We start from the raw sequence: 20,133 nt of genomic DNA, 5'->3' as shown, positions 1-20,133 counted from the left end.
TCTCTAAAGGTAGTACTATCAGGATGTTGACACTATGGCAATCCTTAGATGAATGAATTTTGATACCTTTACAATAGAATATCTTCCTCTTTATAGTGGAATAAAAGCTAAATTCAAATATGTTAAAATGAAAGAAATAGAAGAAATGTTGGCAAGAGAGTCCTCAAAAGACTCAAGCCCCTCTAATCCATGTCTATTGATGAGCACAAACAAACTGGGTGGAGCCAACTCCCTAATGAATGATGTGATAAAGACACAAGCAATAGAACAAATCTAGAGATACATGAGAGGAGAGAAATTAAAAATCAAAGCCGAGAACAAGCTAGTAGGAGAAGTCTCCTTTGACACCCTTCAACACTCTTTACAAAAGTCCCAATGGCAAATCAAGGTTCCCTTTCCGGCCAAATCTGTCCTAGAAATGTTGACAATAAGTCAACAAATATAGTCACATTGCCGATCTTTAAGAGAGAATACAATGCTGACCCTGATCTTCATGTAACCAAGCTCATGGTAGCATGTGTAGCCAATAATGCCAGAACCCTCGAGCATTGGTTGGTAAAATTTTCCACCACTTTCAAAGGCACGATATTTTAGTGGTATGAGAGACAAGTAGCGTGCACTTTCAGCTCATGGGACGAAACTGAAGGTAGCCTTTCTCACCAAATTTAAGTGTGAAGATTTTGAAGAGCTAATATGAGAGGAGTTCATGAATTTAAGTTAGTCCTCTAGAGAATGGATGGAAGCATACTTCTCTAAAATGGAATCCATACAAAAGAGATAGACCAACCATAACTTAGATGAAGGCATCTAGAAGGAATTTTTTCTTAGAGACCTATAACTAGAAAGTCAATAAGTTTGTGAAGGTGAGAAGACTAGTAAACCTGCAAGTTGCAATGAAAGGTGAAAGATTATATGATGAAGTTGAAGCAATATTATTTATGATAGTTGGAAGAGGAATCCTACCTCCTACAATGCCAACAATGATATACCCACCAAATGCAATCCTAGGAACTAGTCCCTATCCATATCCTCAGATGCAAATAGTATCATAGTATAGTGCATGGAATCCACAGTGGCTGCAGACAGTGCCTCAAATGATGGTTCAACCACAATAACAATGGCCTTAAATAGTTTTCCAATGGCAAATCGACAACAATAGTGGAACCCTAACACCTAGAAACAATAACCAACAATCCCAATAAGAGCTCTAAACTAGATCTGAACAAAGAACCCTTTGCATCAATCCAACCAATCTATATTGTGATTATAGAAACTTCCCAAAACTCTACTACAAGTGCTCTTCAGGAGGAGAAAATTTGAAGGACTATTTGTCCAATTCAATTGCCAATATCAAGAAATAGATTATGGATGTAATCACAAAGTAGGTACAAACACTAAAAGTAAATACTACTAGCATATCTAACATTGTAGAAGTAGGAAGAGATGTGATGCAATCAAATACGTGATGTGAAAAGTGCCATCAACAAGCAGCAAGATATTTAGTTATTGAATGTACCCAAAAGCCAACTATTTGTGGAGCATTCTATTCTTACTACATAAGAAAGAATCATACAGAATACATTTGCTCTCTAAAGGAGATGCATGACAAAAGGAAGAAAAATGAAAAAGCAAGGTTCAACTTGCTAGAATCCAAGATGACAAGCCAAGATATTTAACCAAAGCCTAGAGAATTTGGCCATGATTTTGGTTAAATGAGGTTCCCCACCCAAAGAAGTTACAAAGAATGATAGGTTTATGAAGGTTAGATATTAGAAGTGGAATGCTACAGATGTGGAGAAAATGGTAATTTCTCCCCAAACTACCTAAACCCTAGAAGGTCCATAAACTACAAGCCCTTATGTAGTCGAGATAAAGGAGAAGGCCACACTGCTAAAGACTATCCTAATCTAGCTTCTACAAAGGCTAATGCCATTCATAGCTAGTAGAAAGCTCAGGAGCCGGCCTCCAACTTAGTGGAATTGGAGGTAGCTAGAGTTACGCATGCTAAGAAAAGAGAACCAACAATTTCAAAAGAGAATATTCCACCTACAAAAATTGTGAAGCTCCCAAGAGAACCATAGAGCAGTATAATACAAGACAATATAGTACATAATAGTCTAGTACCATAGAAGAATACAAAGCTGGTCTAGGAGACAGAAGAGGCAAAGCTATCCCCAATGATAGAAGAATTTTAGATATTATATCATGTCTAGAAGAAAGAGAAAAAATGAAAGTGGGTATAGCTCCATTCCGTAGCCAATTGGAGAAGCTTGTAGATCCCATAAAAGAATATGACTTGGTGAAGGACCCAGATACCTTCTACCCTAATCTAGCATTTAGACAGTTGTTGATGCTATCTCCCACTTGTGGCAAAAGGTTCAAAAGTATTCTCACACTTCAACGTCGTCTGAGGATTTCCAATCCTACGACTACTACTAAAACAAATAAGGTCCTAGAGCCTATAAAAGAAGTAGATGTGACCAACACCTTCCTGGATCCTATCACTCCAAAGATTGGCATCTGGATGCAAGTGCATTGATTGATGGAGGTTCCTCAGTGAATGTAATGACTAATGTCACAATGAAATATCTCGGTCTATAAGGCATGCAACCGACTTAGTGGCTCATCGAATTGGTTGATTAGAGTAGAATCAAGCCCTTAGGTATCCTCCCATATGTCAAGACCACAATGGTTGGATGAGACTATTCCCTCACTTAGCTGGTGGTAAAGCCCAACTCTTATGGAATATCTTACCCTCTGTTTCTCAGAAGACCATGGCTATTTGAATCTAGAGCAAGGATAACTGGTTTAAAGGAACCCTAACTCTAGGCAAGAAACCACATAAAGTAGTTTTAAAGAAGTATGGCACTCAAAAAGGGCATGGATCCACCTCCATAGAAATCTCGTTTGACTCTTTCAATGAAGATGTAGATGGAACATCAACAGAGTAGAAAATGCTATCAGACAAATATTCTCAAAGAAACCAGAAGCACAATTCCTAATAATGGGCACTATGAGCAAAGTCATTATCAACGAGTGAATACCTTATTCTTGAACCCAATGTAGCTTCTAAAATTAGTTTTAACACTGAAATAGAATCACGGATATACTACTCCCCTTGTTGCATGGCAACTATAAAACCCGAAGTAGAAGAAAAAGCTAAAGATGCAATAGAGAGCTTGTTCTTCCCATACAAAGCCCCATTCTACAAATCCCCTGCATAAGCTCTTAAGGAAAGATATAGAGTTCATTTGGATAGATGATTACAAAGAAGCCCTTAACACTTTAAGGCAATGTCTGATTGAAGCACCCATCTTACACCCTCCTAATTGGATGAAGGAATTCCATGTGCATACTTATGCATCAATCAAAGGCCTAGGAGGTATCCTCTATCAGAAAGGTGCTTCAAAGCTAGATCATCCCATTTATTATGCAAGCTGTAAAGTTACTAATAGAGAAAGAAACTACACATTGATAAAGCTTGAGGCCTAGCAATGGTGCTTGCCCACCTTGGAAAAGTTTCAACACGACTTGCTATTGATCCACTTTAAATTCTGCATAGATCATGAAGCATTATCCTTTTCCTGATGAACAAGGCAGATGTCAAAGTACAATGATCAGATGGATTTTCCCTTCTAGGAGTTTGACTTTGAAGCGGTTACTAAGCCCAGTTGCTCCTATGTCTTACCCAATCATCTCTCGCAAATTCCTTAGAGTAAAGAAGAGGAATAGGATAATCTAGACCTCCTAGATGTATCTATGTTTCTAGTAGAGACCATTATCCCTTGGTATGTAGACATTGTCAACCTCTTGGCAACCCAACAGTACCCTCATAGCCTCTCCAACAAAGAGAAGAAGCTTATGTTGGAATCAATCTCCTACACCCTCCTAGAGATGATGCACTATATAAAAAGGGCAAAGATGAAGTGCCATATATATGTGTCACAGGAGATGAGATTGGCACCATCCTAAAGGCTTTCCATGACAAGCCATGTGGTGGACATTTTGTAGGAGAAGTGACAACTAGGAAGGCTCTGCTTGTAAGATACTGGTGGCCAACTCTCCATAAGGATGCCTATAATTATTGCAAGTGATGTGATGCATGTCAATGCATGGGGAAAACCACCAAGACCAATACCATGCTGCTACTATAGCCAATCCTTCCCTTGAAGTTGTCCATAAAATGGAGCATCAACATTGTGGGGCCAATTGACCCTCCAACCAAACGAAAGTAGAACAAATACATTTTGGTATATACTGATTATGTGTCCAACCAAACGAAAGTGAACAAATACATTTTGGTATATACTGATTATGTGATGAAGTGGTGCAAAGCCAAGGCTCTCAAGTGAAATGATGAAAATAGTGTGGTTTTGTTTCTCTACAAGAATATTATCACCCACTTTACTAGTCCCTTAGAGCTTGTAAGTGACAGAGGCCCTCACTTTCTGAATAAGATCATGGACAAGGTGACAAAGCTTTACAAGATCTGCCATCATAACTCCACTCCCTACTACTCCAAAGCCAACAGCCAAGTCAAAGTTACCAATCGCATCTTGTGTTTGATCCCAACAAGGACAACTACCACACATCGCCATGATTGGAACAATCATCTTACAGAGGCCCTTTGGTTGTATAAAATCTCGTATAAGGCCGCTATAGGACAAACAACCTTTCAAGTGGTGCATGGCATAGAAGTTTTTTTCCCTATGGAACTCGAACTACCTTCTCTACAAGTGGCTATCAAAGAGCACCTCGGATATAATGAGTCTCTATAGCATTGTCTTCTGCACTTGAAATGCTTGGATAAAATATAGTAGATGTTCCTACAGTGCATGGAAGCCACACAAGCTTGGCACAAGGTCTACCACAATAACTTCATTAAGCACAAAGAATTCAAGGAAGGTGACGTCATTCTCACATACGGTTTGTGCTTTGAAAATTTTCCAAGAAAACCCCAACAACACTAGATGGGTCCTTACAAAATGTTAGCAATTAATCCTAATGGATATGTAGAGATCTAAGATGTAGATGCCTCTGATGATCCATTCCTGATAAATGGCTATCACCTGAAGAAGTACTCCCCTCCTTGGAGATCCTGATAATCATAGTTGATAAATCCTATCCCTTTTGGACATCGCTCATTAATTCTTCTCATGCTACTCTTGATAGCCATTTTTTGATTTTGATGAGGTAGATGAAGTCCTTTGTTCCCTTGATTCTGCCCTTGCTCTATTACCTTCTCGTCTAGTCCAACAGAGGTGGCATGGATGCTTCACAAAAATAGTGTTCTAGCCTTTGAAACAAAGAAAAAAATCCAAAAAACATTATGGGAGAAAATGACTTTGGTCTTGGCCATACTGACCTACTCTTTGAGAAAAGGTGGAAACACCCTCCGAAGTAAGGAGACAAATAAGAAAAAATAATAATAAATAAATAAATAAAAACTTTTATGGGAGAAAATGAAGAAATTCCATGTCATAATATGCCTCACTCCAAGAAAAGATTGCAAACACCCTTGGGTGGGTAGTTGGCTAAGGAAAATGTGGAAACACCCACAATCTAGATTAGCTGGCTCATTAATCGAACTCTCTAAGATGCAGTTCTAAAGTTGCCTCCCAGATGCATTGTATCCTATCACTCTGTAGAGTGTCTGACTTCTCCAACAGATGAAAGCTCCTACATCCAAACAAAATTATTGATCTATCAGCTACCTCCCTGGGTATGCCTCTTCATTAGTAGATATTATTTGATATTATCAACAAGTCAAAGCCAGATCTTCATCGATAGCCCGTTAAACGATGTGAGCTTTCATTCTAACTCAATAGGGATATAAGCATGGGTTACCCTCTATATCTATCAACAGAGTGTGTTAAAGAGAGTGGGGTGAGTGACTAGTCATGTTTCTTCAATTAATGAGAGATAAGATGTGCATGGAGCATTGCACGAACGGAATGGACCTCTCAATGCACAAAGCGCTACTTGTTCTGTGCATAACATTATAAAGCTCATTAGCCTTCATTTCTCGCATTGTATGCTAGCATAAGGTGGGATGCATTATGGCCCTATCAATTGTACACAAGGCATACAATATTCACATAAGTGACTGTGAGGAATACAATGATGGGTTTCAAGAATCAGGTTGCCATCTTGTATCTCTCAATAATGTGTGAGACAGAGGGGGGATTGAGTGTGAGTGATTTTCCCTTCAATCAAATGAGAGGTGAGGTTTACAAGACATAATAGTTGGTAATCAGGTATGTTCCCATTTTCCTATGCACACACGGACATAGAACTGGCCTCTACTACCACAACATGGCATATCACTCTATTCTGTGTACTACATTATGAGGCCCCCTAGCCTTCCTTCTCACACCTACACTAGGGTTGGAATGCATGGATGCACCATCAATTGTGCACGTTGGCATAGTCCCTCTAAGCCTCCTCATCTTGTTGAATTCCAAACTGGGTGTAAGATATGGGTCCTTCAACATCTATTGAGTGATGTAAGTAATTGGGACCAAGCGACTGATCTTTTCTTTCAATATGAGTGCTGGTAAGATTAAGGGCAATGTGCTTTGAAAATGACAACTTGTCAACCTTCATTGACAATGCTACCTCCCTTGGTGCTACTACATGGTCTCTACCATGTATATGTGTATTGTGCCAAGCTATGGTACCTCCTGTCGCCAACTATTACACCTCACACCACAATGATTGTCTACTTCGACCAACTGTTAAATGGGCCAAGTATTTCTAAACCTACTTTTGTGTATATGTGTGTATGTTATATCTTAAGAGTGGGGACATCAAGGTCCAGTCATTTGTCAATGCATAGGCCATGTAGGTCATCATCACCTAATCTTGTAAGATTCTAAATCTAGGGATGCGTCCCTACATGTCCATCTTGCGAATATCATTTACATTTGATCGATTTAAAATGTTGTTTTTCTAACCATGCTAGGGTCCTTGCCCCACCCATCCATAATGTCCTACTTCTCTCTTGGGGGTTTTTTCCTTTCTCTTTTGTACTTTTCTTATTTTGCGCATTTTTTATTTGAATACATCTTAAGTTTACCAAACCTAGAATCTAATATCATAGTCTTATTTACCTTTGTACTCGACACTTTCTTCTTTTAGAGCCCTCTGTTCCAAGCAATGGTTCATACATTTTTATTTTTTGAAGGATTTTATGTGAATCAAATGTCTTTCCATGCGAACATATCTTTCTTACATCTGTATGGAGATTTGACAGGATTACTTTGACCATTCCCTTTCTTTGGACATTTTTTTCTTTTTATATCCCATTAACCTAACACCTAGATTGATCATTATTAATTTTTTGCAAATGTGGGTATTTTTCTTACGCGTTTTTGCTATTTTTTATTTGAATATTGTCTATTCTCATCAGAACTATGTTCTAATAAGGTAGCCCTCTACAACTCGTTATAATCTAACATTTTTGCTTTTTAGTGCACCTCATTTTGACACACAGCTTTCTTGTTATTAAATTTTTATTAAGTTTTTATCATTTTTTCCTTGAGAACGTGCTCGATCACCACTAACATTGCATCTTGACTTGACATCCCTATTTCAACCCCGACATTTTTCATTTTCATTGCATTCTCTTTCAACTCACGAATCTTCTTGGGATAAAATTTAATCCATCTTGTGTGTGCATTCTTTTATGTTTTTTCATGTGAACCCACCCCTTGCACATTGTCAAACTTGTGTTTTGATTGGGTAGCCATGTGGGGCTCATCAAACTAGAAATATTTCTTTTTTTCATACTTTGTTTCGATGAATGGATCTCTCAAGATTAATTTTTGTGTGCTCTTGCATGTGCTTTTTTTGCATATTTTCCATGTGAATATGCAATTACAATGTCGAAATTGCAATTTTAATTGTCCACCCTATTTCCTCTATTGCCCTATCCACTTTTCCTTTCTCTTGCACTTCAATTCAACATTCAATTTGTTTGAAATGTATTTATATGTACTTTCATGTGTCCAATTCGCACATTCCATATGAACGTCCATTTTTCATCTCGTGTTGCATGCCCTCGCGTCCAACGCATCATGTAGATCTTGCTCATGCCTCTAAGTGGCCTCCTGATCCTGTCACTATAAATTTTCTACCCCATATGTGCAAGACATGAGGTCCTCTTTTTAATAAAAGTAAAAAACATATCATTAATTTTCTTCACACAAAAAAAACTACCATCCACTTTTCCTTGCCTCTAGCCACCTCTCCATTCTATCTCTCCTCTTCTTTCTTCTCTCTCCTCCCCCTCTCTCCCCTCGCCATCTCCTTACCCCCTCCCTTCCCTACATCTCCTCCTTCTTCTCTGTTTCCTTCTCCTCCTCCTTTACCTTCTCCTCCTCCTTCTTTGTCCTCTCCTTTGTCTTTTTCCCATGCTTCTTCATCCCTCCCTTTCTCATCCTTCCTCCCCACCCTCTCTCCCTCTTGCCCTAGGCTTCTAGTAGCTGCCCTTCACAATCCTAACATTTGTCATCGTTGCTATGCACTGGACTGCCACCCCTTGCTCGAACCATCGCCATGTTCCAACCACCGGTCGCCTCCCCTGCTCGCAACCTACAGCTATTACCCTCCTCCCCCTTGTCCTCCCCTCCTCTTCTTCCAACCCACCACTCGCCACCCCCTACCCCCCTTGCCCCCAAAAAAAAAAAAAAAAACCATTCCCCCCTCCAAATCCACCCCTTTATTACCCCCCTATTCCTCCCTCTCCCACTACACCCACCCCCCCCCCCCCCAAACCCCTCATTCACATGTACTTCCCCCGCTTGTTTGTTGTTCGCGTGCACAAGTTGCTATGGTTTGTGTATCCACCAAAGTTGTGGTTCCTATTTACACGCAAGGACGAGCATGGGGTTTCGTCAATACCACAAGGTTCGTTGCTGATGTTTAGGCACAATATAGCGAATTTGGGTACACACTTTTCTATCCATAAAAATTCAAATTTAAAAAAATAAAACAGAATCAAATAAAAATCCAATAAAATTTTAAAAATTAACAAAAAAATATCTAAAGTTTTTGCAAATCTCATTTGAAATTTTAAAAATAAATAGAACAAAGTTTTAAAATCTAATAAAAACTTGAAATTTGTATTTAAGGCCCTTAAAAATCATTTGAAAATTAAAACCAAAAAAGTTGAAACAAAACAAACAAAAATAAAAAAACATCCAAATAAATTCTAATCAATTGTGAAAAAAATCCATACAAAATACAAATTTTAAAAAAAATTATGCCATTTTCCTAATGTTGCAAATTTGCAAATTACTAGATTGCATTTTGATTTTTGTTTGAGGACATGGTCAGTTGATTTTTAGTGTGTGCATTTAGATTAGGGTGCATATACACACCCTTCAAGTATCAATTTTTCCATTTTCTTTTTTGTGCATGATAAATCACATTTAATTAATAAAATAAACATAGCTATGCACCTTTTCCATGTGCATCCATTCTTGACACACACCATTAAAATGAAATGAAATAAACATGTCATTTACATTGCATATGCTTCGTATGCTATACATACACATTTTCAATTTGCAATAAAAGAAACCAACTATCACTCATATACACGTAGCAAAAAAGCACTCCACACACAATAATTTTTAAGAAGGAATTTACATTGAGACCCTCAAAGAGGTTACAAAGTCCGAGCTACGTTTAATGCACCATGTAAGCTTAATAATTTTTAATTGATAAAGGAATTGTCATTTTCTTTCCTAAGGATTATCACCTAATTAAAAATTTGTCCATTTGTGATAAGTTTTTAAAATCCACAAAAAATTAAAGTTGAATCCAATCACTTCTCACTAATCACTAATTCAATGAACGCGCTGTGTGGGAGTATGGGTGATGCAGTCTACTAGTCAATCGTTGTCGACACGATTAGTTGAATCTTGGTTCATTGGCATTCATGTGTTGTGGTTTTTCTAGTTTTTGGTATTCTGATGGTCATGATGTTGTAGTTGAGGGTATGGTATATTTGTTTTGTTTTTTTTACTATATGATACGAGGTTTTGAGGATACATGTGTGTTACATATCACGAAGCTTTCAGTCACATGAGTGGGTAGGTCATGTCAAAAAATGTATAGGATGTGTTTGTTGGGGTGCTTAGTGGTCTTCTATATGAGTTGATATTTTGTCGATCTCTTATATATTTTTGTTTTGTTATTTTGTAGACATTTTTCATGTTTGTGTGGGGTGTGTGTTTTGCTATCTGAATGGCACTTCAACCGTCCAATATGTTCCTTTGGTCTATAGAGACAATTCCTCACTGTTGAAATTAAATCTTATTATTAAGGCCGGCCTTTCCAATTCCGTGGCTCTTTCATTGCCACTTATTCCAAATGATCCTACTCTATGTGATGAGTTCTTATCCTCGTATAGCAAGCATGTTGGTTTTGTCTAAGATACCACTATTACGATGACACCCAGAGACTTGGGGAAAGCTTTATTTCTTCCTTATCATGAATATGTTTTTCCAATAGCCCATTAGCTCTTAGCTAATGAGGACATTCTCAAGGTGTTGGAAAAACAAACCCATATCATCTTCAATCCTAAGAAAGTTCTTACTATCTCAAGTGCCTCAATCGTAATGATCTTTGATCCATTTTGGAAGCTATTATATCAAATTTTTCAGGATAAGTTCATGCCTACTAAGACTCCATCCAATTACCTATCCAAGGAGTTATTCATTGCCTCGAGAACAATGCTTAAAGGCATGGTCATTGATTGGAGTTCATACACAAAAATAGATCAACATTTTATCAAGGTCACTAGGGGTACTATGAGTAGTATCACCTATGGGTCGTACTTGTATGTATTTTTGACATACTCTACCCTACCAAGGAAATTCCACCACCTTTTGAAAACCTTTCAGCGGTTTCTCCTCCTCCTGTAGAAGATCCTAAACCCATCCCTAAAGATAATGATTCTCCTCCTCCCTCTAGTGATTCAAAGAAAATGCTTAAAGCGTATGGTTGAAATTGTTTCAATTCTAGTTCCTCTTTGCAAGCCTAATTAATTTAATCAAAGACTTAGGTAGCTATTGTTACTGAGGAAAGATATTATCTTTTTAATGAAAACCAAGAGTCCAAAGATCTAATTGTTGCACAAATAGTAGAGTTATAATCAACAAACTTCACAATTGATAGTCAAGATACCAAAATCAAGGAGTTGAAAGTAGTTGGCTCAATTACGCTTTGTTTCATCAAGTCCTAGTGTACCCCCCAGTGCCCTCTTTGTCAGCTACAAACTTGGCTACTCTCCAATATAGTGTGATATTATGTCTACTATTTCAAGCCAAGGTGGAGAGGTGAAAATGTAGAATAGAACTTTTGTGGACCTGCTTTGAGTAATTTATGGAATATATCTTGCGCCGAATCACTTCTTTTTTGTGTATTATCAACAACAAAAGCTAGCATTTTATATGAAATTTTCCACTATGAATATGTGTTCTCCAGAGGATGGATGGTGTTAACTCTGGTTCGAGACAAAAGAAAAAGAAGTCAAGAATGTGGATGCAATGGAAAAGGCAGGATGGAAAACGGCTAAAAGTGCAAGGGCGGTCTCAAAAATCAAGTCAAAGGCAGAAGCACATTTGTAAATACAAGGCGCTCCTAAAACTGTTGTAAAAGAGCAGCAAGCTCCCTCCTGTAAAAATTGTAAAAGGTAGATGGGCATAGGTAAAGAGAGAAGGCTAATAGAAGGAAATGGAAAAAAGGACCTTGTCACAATGGTCAGTCATGTAAAAAAAGGGATGAATCGCCCAAAAGGGATTTAATAAAAGCCAAAAAGTGAATGGAGAAGCTCATTCTTTGGTGTGTGGCAAAAGCCGACTTATCTTCTTCTCTTCTCTTGTCTTACTTGTGAGTGCTTGAGACAGAGTGTGTGAGGGAGTGAGAGTGTGAGGGTGAGGGATATTGGAGGTGAATCTCTCCATCACCTCCTCTCTTCTTCTTATCTTCTCTTCTCTCGTCTAGCACGCGGCTATGGAGGATGGAGCTTGGAGATGGAGGCTTGAGGATGCTTGAGCTTGCATCACGAATTGTGGAGGAGCTGTCAGTGTGCTTGAGGGAGGAGACAACTTATTTGGGCATCGAGATAAACTCATTACACCTTGGTAGAATCGAAGGTGCGTCGGCTAGGTGAGAGATAGCCATAGGTGCTCGCTTGAAACGCTTGAACAATAAGTGGTCCGTGGGTCTTGGTGATTGAGAGTGGGCTCCCTCTACATTTTGGTTTCGTTGCCGAGACCAACGGATTCAAGCTTGAGCTCTTGTGCACCCAAATCGAGCATCAAAGTAGGATTTATTCCCGAACCAATGCTCTTTGTAGGTAGGAGATTTGGGAGTTTAATCTTTGAAGCAAGTAAGTATTTTGTGTTTTCGATGATTAGACAAATAGGAGAAATTATTTCAATGCTTCTTTTGATTTTTATTGCATTTAGAGTACATAGGGATTGAGAAATCAAAGTAGAAATCTTTAGGGTTAATGCTGTAAAATAGGCCCAAACAAGGCATAGATTAAGGAAAAGGGGTACTTGAAAGGATTTATGCCATTAAGAGAGTGATTGGAGAGGTCGAGGAAGAGTTTATAACCCCAGAGGCCAAGGAAGGGCTCATTTGACACTGTTGCATTGAGAGAGAGAGAGAGAGAGAGAGAGAGAGAGAGAGAGAGAGACCTATTGGCCCCATTAGATTGATCACTTCACCTAGGTGTTTTTAGCACATTGCAAGTATACACAACTTTTCTCCTCAATCCATAGCTTTGATCTAGAGGTGCTTGCTATAGGGTGTATCATAAATCTTGTGATTCAATCGATTTGTTGTTGCATCGGCCAAAATCATGCCGCATTTGGTCTGTCCAAGTGATGCGATTTTGGGTTGAACCCCAGAACCGGCCCTTGGCCCTCGTGTGTTCGCCCATTCAGCCCACTAACATTTGGATGCCCACCGCTCATCCCAAACCCACTCAGACGAGTTGACATTCGGCTTGGCCGAATCAACCATTCGAACCAACTTGGCATTCGGCCCACTTGACTCGGCCCTCGACCATTTGCCCACTCCGCCCTCAAACAACCACATTCGGACTACTAGCCAAATTTGATATTCGGCCCTTTCTCATTCAACCATTTGGACAAGCCGAATTGGACATTCGACCCCTGCAATTCAGACTTGCTAGGCCGAATTTGGATTTTTTCAAAATTTTGACCTGAAGACCCTAACTAACCCAAACCACTACCGTGCAAACCTCGAAAGGCCATACAGGCGCTTAAAGCACCTTTCTGGCGCAAGAAATAGGTAAATCAAAAAAACGCAGACTTAGAAGCTGTTAGCCTGCTCTTATTCAGTCTCAGTCTGTCACCTCCTGGTTGTGAGCTCCTGTCAGAGTCTGACAGGAGACAGAGGAGCTCTGTCAGTGTGTTTTTAGGCTGTTTTAGTCAGCATTCAGCCTTGGGCATTTTACAGCCCAGATCTGGGCTGTTTTTGGGGTGACTGCCCATTATTTTGGGCAGTCGGACCAGTTCTGGTCAGTCGGACCAGATCTGGCCATAGTCGACCAGATCTAGCCAGGTCGGCCAGTTTAGCTGGTCGGCCAGTTTGCTGGCTGGGGGCTATTTATAGCAGCCCCCCCAGTCAGTCCAGCATTCATTCTCTGCAGGTACAGCACTGCTCCCTCCGTCTCCGGCATTGGTGCTGCCTCTGCTTCCAGTCTGTCCTGGTTCCCTCACTGACGCTCCGGGCTGCGTGCAGGGACTGTTCTGTCCATTCCAGTGTATTCCACATTCATCTCAGTCAGTGCAGACTTTCTTCCTTCATTCTCTGCTTCCTCTCTCCTCTCCTCTGTGTTCGTGTTCTTCTTTCGCTGCGCACTCTCACATGGTATCATCGCCTGATTGAGAGCACGGAGGACGAGAGAAATACCTTACTGCTGCTGCCCACAGTTTCTCAACAGCCAGGCAACTGCTTCAGGCGGCTGCCAACAGGTCCATCCCAGCCAGGCGACTGCATCAGGAGGCTGTACAGCCTGCGTTTGCTGTACACAGGGGCTGCCATGTCATCCAGTGACGCAGCAACCCTGCATTTGCTGCCAGGCGACCTCTTCTGCTGCAGGGCGACCTTCCTACAGCCTGCGTTTTGCTGTTCTGCAGGTCGCTTCTACCCCCGGCTGCTCCTTTCCTGCAGGCGACATCTGTCTGGGCTTGTTCCCGGTGCTGGTGGTCTCGATTCTGGTGTTTGACATCAGATCTATTTGCGTTTTGCAGATCCAGGTGTTCGTAGGCACTCTCTGCCTGTGTCTTGGTGGTTGGTGACCACATTGCTGGTCCTATTTCGTCAGCGGCACAACTTTCTTTGGTATTTTGCAGATTGGAAGATGTCTTACCAGTTTTCAGGCTTTGAAGACTCAGAGGATGAGCTTCTTTCTCATCATTCCTCTGAGCGGAGGCGGGACTATCGTGAAGTTCGACATCGGGAAGACCCTCCTCGCACTCGTCCTTCTTCAGTCCATGCATCTCAGAGGGTTCCATCTACTGCGAAGGTTTCTTCAGGGAAGACTGCATCAACTGTGCGGATGCCTTCCTTGATTCCCTCTATCCAGGTGCCGATTCTCCCTTCCTTTCTGAAGGAAGACAAGTTGGATGGTTCCAACTACTCCCTATGGTCATGCAAGGTGGCTTGCATCCTTGATACCTTTGATCTGTGGGAGCTTGTTTCTTCGCCCATCGACTGACCCCCCGTGGATTCGTCCGATGGCACCTCTATGGACCGTGCAGCCTTATGGGATAGGCTCAACTCTCGAGCCCATTCCTTTCTTTTTATGAGTCTCCATGATTCTGTTCTTGTCCATGTTCACAGGTTAAAGACCGTGGCGGAAGTATGGACAAAGCTTGCGTCTTTGTATCAGCACAAGACATTTGCCCACAAGATTTCCCTGGAGAAGAAGTTGCGGATGCTCAGTCTTGATGGTTCTTCTTTCATGAAGGAGCACATCACGAAGATGGAGGATATGCGAGGCGAGCTAGCCTCTCTTGGTCGTCTGATATCGTCTGAGGATATAGCGATGATTCTGTTGACTCAGCTGCCATCACCCCGTTATGATGTCTTCTACACCAGCCTCATCACTTCGAGGACCCGTGAGACTCTCCTATGGGAGGAGCTTTTCCCGCTTGTCTTGGAGCATGACGAGCGACTCAAAGAGGTGGGAGCCAGTGGCTCCACCAAGGCATTTACGGCTGGCACAGGTGGTGGCAAGAAGAAGAAACAAAAGAAGGAGAAGGCCAAGGACAAGAAGGAGGAAGACAAGAAGGATGCGAAGGAGAAGAAGCCCAAGTGTCCCCATTGTGGGAAGGGCACTCATCCCGAGGAGAAGTGTTGGCAGAAGTATCCCCATTTGAAGCCTAAGGAGAAGGACTCGAAGGCGGCCCCAGCCACAACAGAATCTGCGTTTGTGCATCTCTTTGTTGAGGAAGACACTGCCCTAGCTTCTACCACACAGGAGAAGCCTTGGCTCGTCGACAGTGGAGCATCTTCACATATGACCTTCCGTCAGGATTGGCTTCAGGATCTTCGTTCCAGAGGGGGTACAGTCACCATCGGTGACAATTCTACAGTTCCTGTTCATGGAGTGGGGACTTTACCTATGTTTTCTAACAGGCGGTCTTCCTCCGCCAAAGTTCTCTATGTGCCTGATTTGGGTTTTAACCTATTATCTGTGCATGGTCTTACTCAGTTAGGTACCCGAGTCATTTTTACTCAGGATGCAGTCACAGTGGAGGATGCTTCTACAGGTGATGCTCTTTGGACAGGTACACAGGAGGGTGGGCTTTATACGCTCACAGCCTTGGCTGCGCGGACTTCCCATGAGCTTGGGCTGCTCTGGCATGCTCGGTATGGTCATTTGAACCTCGATTCTCTTCGCCAGGCTTCTAGGAGGAAGATGGTGGAGGGACTTCCTGATTTCCCTCCTCTTCACACACTTTGTGCACTTGCTGCTTGAGGGGCAAGCAGCACAGGCAGCCTCACCCGCAGGTTGCTTCTAGGAGGGCTACTTCTCCGCTTGAGTTGGTTCATACCGACCTTTGCGGACCTATGGTCACCGCCTCCCTTGGGAAGGCCAAGTATTTGATGCTGATTGTGGACGACTTTAGTCGTTATGTGTGGCCTTATTTCTTGGAGTACAAGAGCGAGGCGTACTCCCGTTTCTGTGAGTGGCAGGTGTTTGTGGAGACCCAAACAACTTCCAAGGTCCGTGGTGTTCGAGCTGATCACGGTGGAGAATTCACTTCTCACCTTTTCTCTCCGTTTTGCAGGGATCATGGTATTCGGGTGGAGTATTCCCATCCGAACACACCATCAGAGAATGGTGTGGTGGAGCGTGCGAATCGGACCATGATTGAGATGGCCCGATCTATGCTGGAGCATAGGAGTCTTCCTCATTTCCTTTGGGGTGAGGCGGTGGCTACAACGGTGCATATTCGCAACCGCTCTCCGACTTCGGCATTACAGGACATGACTCCATATGAGGCTTTCTTTGGAAAGAAGCCTTCCGTGTCCCATTTTCGCATCTTTGGGTGCAATGCTTTTGTCCATGTGGACAAGAAGAAGAGGAAGACGAAGTTCGACTCTAAGTCGAGAAAGCTTATCTTTGTTGATTATAGTACGACCACGAAGGGATATCGGCTCTACGACCCGACGACTCGGCAGGTTGAGGTGAGCAGGGATGTGATCTTTGATGAGGCTTCGGCCTCTGAGGATCCGATTGATGGTTCTATTACAGATGTTTCTTCATCCTCGACGGACCCCCCCCCCCCACCTTCTCTCCCTTCACTTCCTTCCAGGATCACCCTTAGCACCCCCCCTATTCCTCCTCCTTCGGCTTCTCTTTCCCCTTTGGTGGATGTGCCTTCGTCTTCTACGAGCTCTTCTACCGCCACTTCGGGATCTTCACGGAATATACAGCCTTCTTCAGAAGCGGAGGATCTACCTTCACTCGGTGAGGGGGAGTCCCTCTCCGATTTGGGTGCTTTACAGGTTCCGGAGACCCCCCGGTCTCCCTCACAGAAGGAGTCTCTCAGGATTCCTTTATGGTATCGCCGGCTCATGCAGGATTCAGGTGTTACTCACTTTCCTGCTTCTTCTACAGGTCCTCGTCGCTCAGCCCGTTTACAGGCCCAGCGGGACAGTTCACTATGTGTGAACTATGCTCTTATGTCACAGATTCTTCAGGATTCCGAGCCTTCCACTGTGGAGGAGGCTCTTGCACAGGATATTTGGAGACAGGCTATGCAGGCCGAGCTCGACTCCATCGAGCGAAACCATACGTGGGAGCTTGTACCGCGTCCCGCGAAACGGAAGGTGATTGGTGTGAAATGGGTCTTTAAGACCAAATATCTTGCAGATGGCTCCTTGGACAAGCATAAAGCTAGGCTTGTTGCCAAGGGTTTTGCCCAGCGTGCAGGGTTGGATTACTTTGAGACTTTTGCTCCTACAGCTAGGATGTCCACCATCCGAGTGCTTTTGGCTCTTGCTGCTCACCACCGTTGGCCTGTCTATCAGATGGACGTCAAGTCTGCTTTTCTGAATGGAGTTCTTGAGGAGGAGATTTATGTTTCACAGCCTCCTGGTTTTCTTGTGCAGGGGAAGGAGGATCATGTCTACAGGCTACGGAAGGCTCTTTATGGCCTAAAGTAGGCTCCTCGTGCTTGGTACCAGCGGATTGACCGCTTCTTTCTACAGAGTGGCTTTGCGCGCTCCGCTTATGATCCCAACCTCTACTTACGGGTTGTGGATTCTCTTTCGGTGTTCCTCATCTTGTATGTGGATGATCTTATCATTACAGGGAGTGACACTCAGCAGGTGGAGCATACACGGTCCATTCTACAGCAGGAGTTTGACATGACGGATCTAGGGATCCTTCACTTCTTTCTAGGTCTGGAGATCTATCAAATGGCACAGGGCATTTTTATCTCGCAGCACAGGTACATCTCCGAGCTTCTTTCGGAGTTTGATATGGCTGAGTGTCGGCCTATCTCATGCCCTATGGACCCTGAGTCCAAGCTTTTGACAGCTGGAGTTCCTCTTACCGATCCCACCCGTTACAGGTGCCTTGTCGGCTCTCTTATCTGGCTACTTCACACTCGGCCGGATATCTCTTTTGTGGTGGCTTTATTGTCTTCCTTTATACAGACTCCTACCCAGGATCACTGGCAGGCAGCCTTGCGGGTTCTTCGCTATTTGCAGGGGACTCGATCCTTTGGGATCATATATGGAGATGGGATTACCCTTTCTGGATGGAGTGACTCTGATTGGGCAGGTGATGTGGATTCGCGACGATCCACTACAGGTTATGCTTTCACCCTTGGATCTGGTGCTGTCTCTTGGAGCAGCAAGAAGCAGCCTACTATGGCACTTTCTTCTACAGAAGCTGAGTATCGGGCCCTATGTTCGACCGCTATGGAGGCAGTTTGGCTCCGTCGCTTACTCGCGGAGATTGGCTTTTCCCAGACCGGACCTACGGAGCTGCGCGTGGATAACCAGAGTGCTCTTGCTCTGGCCAAGAACCCAGTGTTTCATGCTCGTACGAAGCACATTGAGGTTCAGTATCACTATGTTCGAGAGCGGCTCGTGGATTCGGAGCTGGTGGTGGTCTATTGTCCTACGGCGGACAATGCGGCTGATCTCTTTACGAAGCCGTTGCCTCAGGCTTCTTTGCTTCATCACATGCGGTTCTTGGGTCTTCAGACTCTCCCAGGAGTTGAGAGGGGGTGTTAGCCTGCTCTTATTCAGTCTCAGTCTGTCATCTCCTGGTTGTGAGCTCCTGTCAGAGTCTGACAGGAGACAGAGGAGCTTTGTCAGTGTGTTTTTAGGCTGTTTTAGTCGGCATTCAGCCTTGGGCATTTTACAGCCCAGATCTGGGCTGTTTTTGGGGTGACTGCCCATTATTTTGGGCAGTCGGACCAGTTCTGGTCAGTCGGACCAGTTCTGGCCAGGTCGGCCAGTTTAGCTGGTCGGCCAGTTTGCTGGCTGGGGGCTATTTATAGCAGCCCCCCCAGTCAGTCCAGCATTCATTCTCTGCAGGTACAGCACTGCTCCCTCCGTCTCCATCTCCGGCATTGGTGCTGCCTCTGCTTCCAGTCTGTCCTGGTTCCCTCACTGACGCTCCGGGCTGCGTGCAGGGACTGTTCTGTCCATTCCAGTGTATTCCGCATTCATCTCAGTCAGTGCAGACTTTCTTCCTTCATTCTCTGCTTCCTCTCTCCTCTCCTCTGTGTTCGTGTTCTTCTTTCGCTGCGCACTCTCACAGAAGCAACTCTAGCCAACCAGCTAGCGCGGTCCAAGCCGCTAAGCAGCACCAGATTGAGTTATAGATCCCCAACGGATCTCAATCAACCCTAGGACCAATGAGAACAGATTATAACCTATCAAGCCAAATCCGTAAATGAGAGTACAAGAGCCATGTAATCACTTTACCTTCGCACTCGTATTGTTTTCCAACACTTGAAGTACATCTAATAAAAGTCCAAAGCTCAGCTGATTGAGCACAATGCATGGAAAAAGAGAGTACCACACACATATCGAGTGACTATAAATTAAGGATTGTTTGCAATTAACAAGGAATGCACTCATACATAATCATAAAATGAACCCACCAATAGGAGAAGACCTAGAGACATAGTTGGAAGATCAAAACCCCAAGCATAGGACCAAGCGAAAGACGCAACAGAGAAGCCAGAAAGGACAGACACCATTGGAGGAGTGAATCTACCCAATCTAATCAATCTCATTGACAACTTGGTGGAGAGAGAGACCGCTGACATGGCAGAGACAAGCACTAACCACAAACAAGATAAAGAGCTCGACCTAGACAGAGATCTAGTGGCTAGTTGCCAATTACGATCTACAGGCTCGAACAGACCCTCGAGGGGGTCACCTTATAGAAGCCCTCTATATAACGTGCGTTCAAAGGATACTTTAAAAACCCCTTTTTTTTTTTAAATCACCATTTTATATGCCCCTTTTGTGAATTTTGAAGGCGATAGTTATATCCCTCTGTAAATCTAAAATTCGAATCAAATGTGCATTTTCATGGCACCTTCT

The 20,133-nt window shown here is 42.9% G+C and overlaps 1 pseudogene across 1 annotated transcript in view; it reads right to left on the bottom strand.

Annotated features, from left to right (window-relative positions):
- Positions 1-998: 998 nt before the first annotated feature.
- Positions 999-20,133, bottom strand: part of LOC148023415 (putative glycosyltransferase STELLO1) — a 33,025-nt pseudogene continuing 13,890 nt past the window's right edge. The window contains exon 4 of the transcript XR_015693497.1: positions 999-1,173. The product of XR_015693497.1 is annotated as a putative glycosyltransferase STELLO1 (transcript). The remainder of the gene's footprint in view (positions 1,174-20,133) is intronic.

The sequence above is a fragment of the Lygodium microphyllum genome, chromosome 16, assembly GCF_053477565.2.
Source record: "Lygodium microphyllum isolate KBCC chromosome 16, Lygodium_microphyllum_v1.1.10, whole genome shotgun sequence".
In the NCBI taxonomy this organism is placed as follows: Eukaryota; Viridiplantae; Streptophyta; class Polypodiopsida; order Schizaeales; family Lygodiaceae; genus Lygodium; species Lygodium microphyllum.
This window is presented reverse-complemented; position numbering and strand designations above follow the sequence as displayed.